The sequence below is a fragment of the Saccopteryx leptura genome, chromosome 2, assembly GCF_036850995.1.
Source record: "Saccopteryx leptura isolate mSacLep1 chromosome 2, mSacLep1_pri_phased_curated, whole genome shotgun sequence".
In the NCBI taxonomy this organism is placed as follows: Eukaryota; Metazoa; Chordata; class Mammalia; order Chiroptera; family Emballonuridae; genus Saccopteryx; species Saccopteryx leptura.
The window spans coordinates 203,486,689-203,489,079 of NC_089504.1; the positions used below are offsets into that span (position 1 = coordinate 203,486,689).

At 39.3% G+C, this 2,391-nt stretch overlaps 1 non-coding gene across 1 annotated transcript; it reads right to left on the reverse strand.

Moving 5' to 3' along the window:
• Window positions 1–2,072: 2,072 nt before the first annotated feature.
• TRNAG-GCC (transfer RNA glycine (anticodon GCC)) lies at window positions 2,073–2,148 on the reverse strand. The gene has a single exon. It is a non-coding gene; the product is annotated as a tRNA-Gly (tRNA).
• Window positions 2,149–2,391: the final 243 nt, after the last annotated feature.

The following is a 2,391-nucleotide window of genomic DNA, read 5'->3' on the forward strand; positions in this document are numbered from 1 at the left end:
GTCGAGATTATCTTGTCATTCAATTATGTTGCATACCCATCACCCAAAGTCAGATTGTCCTCTGTCACCTTTTATTTAGTTTTCTTGGTGCCCCTCCCCCTCTCCTCCTTCCTTCCCACGTCCCCCCTGCCCCACACCCCCGGTAACCACCACACTCTTACACTCTTGTCCATGTCTCTTAGTCTCGTTTTTATGTCCCACCAATGTATGGAATCATGTAGTTCTTGGTTTTTTCTGATTTACTAATTTCACTCTGTATAATGTTATCAAGATCCCACCATTTTGTTGTAAATGATCCGATGTCATCATTTCTTATGGCTTAGTAGTATTCCATAGTGTATATGTGCCACATCTTCTTTATCCAGTCTTCTATTTAAGGGCTTTTTGGTTGTTTCCATGTCTTGGCCACTGTGAATAATGCTGCAATGAACATGGGGCTACATGTGACTTTACGTATCAATGTTTCTGAGTTTTGGGGGTATATACCTAGTAGAGGGATTGCTGGCTCATAAGGTAGTTCTATTTTCAGTTTTTTGAGGAACCACCATATTTTCTTCCATAATGGTTGTACTACTTTACATTCCCACCAACAGTGAATGAGGGTTCCTTTTTCTCCACAGCCTCTCCAGCATTTGCTATTACCTCTCTTGTTGATAATAGCTAATCTAACAGGGGTGAGGTGGTATCACATTGTAGTTTTAACTTGCATTTCTTTAGTAACTAATGAAGATGAACATCTCTTCATATATCTGTTGGCCATTTGTATTTCTTCCTGGGAGAAGTGTCTGTTCAAGTCCTCTTCCCATTTTTTTATTGGATTGTTTGTTTGTTTGTTGTTGAGTTTTATGAGTTCTTTATATATTTTGGATATTAGGCCCTTATCTGAGCTGTTGGAAAATATCATTTCCCATTTAGTTGGCTATCTGTTTATTTTGTTATCAGTTTCTCTTCTGAGCAAAAACTTTTTAGTCTGATGTAGTCCCACTTGTTTATCTTTGCCTTCACTTCCCTTGCCTTTGAAGTCAAATTCATAAAATGCTCTTTAAAACCCAGGTCCATAACTTTAGTACCTATGTCTTCTTCTATGTACTTTATTGTTTCAGGTCTTATATTTAGGTCTTTGATCCATTTTGAGTTAATTTTCGTACAAGGGGACAAACTGTAGTCCAGTTTCATTCTTTTGCATGTGGCTTTCCAATTTTCCCAGCACCATTTGTTGAAGAGGCTTTCTTTTCTCCATTGTGTGTTGTTGGCCCCTTTATCAAAAATTATTTGACCATATATATGTGGTTTTATTTCTGGACTTTCTATTCTGTTCCATTGGTCTGAGTGTCTATTTTTCTGCATATACCATGCTGTTTTAATTGTCGTGGCCCTATAGTATAGTTTGAAGTCAGGTATTGTAATGCCCCTACCTTCTTTCTATTTCCTTAGGATTGCTTTGGCTAATTGGGGATTTTTATGGTTCCATATAAATCTGATGATTTTTTGTTCCATTTCTTTAAAGAATGTCATAGGAATTCTGATGGGAATTGCATTAAATTTATATATTGCTTTGGGTAATATGGCCATTTTGATTATATTTATTCTTCCTATCCACGAACAAGGAACATTTTTCCATCTCATTGTATCTTTTTTGATTTCCCTTAACAATGCTTTGTAGTTTTCATTATATAGATCCTTTACATTCTTTGTTATGTTTATTCCTAGGTATTTAATTTTTTTTGTTGCAATCGTGAAGGGGATTATTTTTTTGAGTTCGCTTTCTTTTTTCATTTTTTTAATTTTTCTTTTTATTTTTCTGAAGCTGGAAACGGGGAGGCAGTCAGACAGACTCCCGCATGCACCCGACTGGGATCCACCCGGCATGCCCACCAGGGGGCGATGCTCTGCCCATCTGGGGCATCACTCTGTCGTGACCAGAGCCACTCTAGCACCTGGGGCAGAGGCCAAGAAGCCATCCCCAGGGTCCTCTTTTGCTCCAATGGAGCCTCGGCTGTGGGAGGGGAAGAGAGAGACAGAAAGGAAGGAGAGGAGGAGGGGTGGAGAAGCAGATGGGCGCCTCTTCCGTGTGCCCTGGCCGGGAATCGAACCCAGGACTTCTGCATGGCAGGCCGACGTTCTACCACTGAGCCAACCGGCCAGGGCTGAGTTCGTTTTCTAATATTTCATTATTGGGATATAGAAGGGCTATGGACTTTTGTATGTTAATTTTGTATCCTGCGACCTTACCGTATTGGTTTATTGTTTCTAGTAATCTTTTTGTAAAGTCTTTGGGGTTTTCCATGTATAGGATCATATCATCTGCAAAAAGTGATACCTTTACTTCTTCTTTTCCGATATGGATGACTTTTATTTCTTTCTCTTGTCTAATTGCTCTGGCCAGAACTT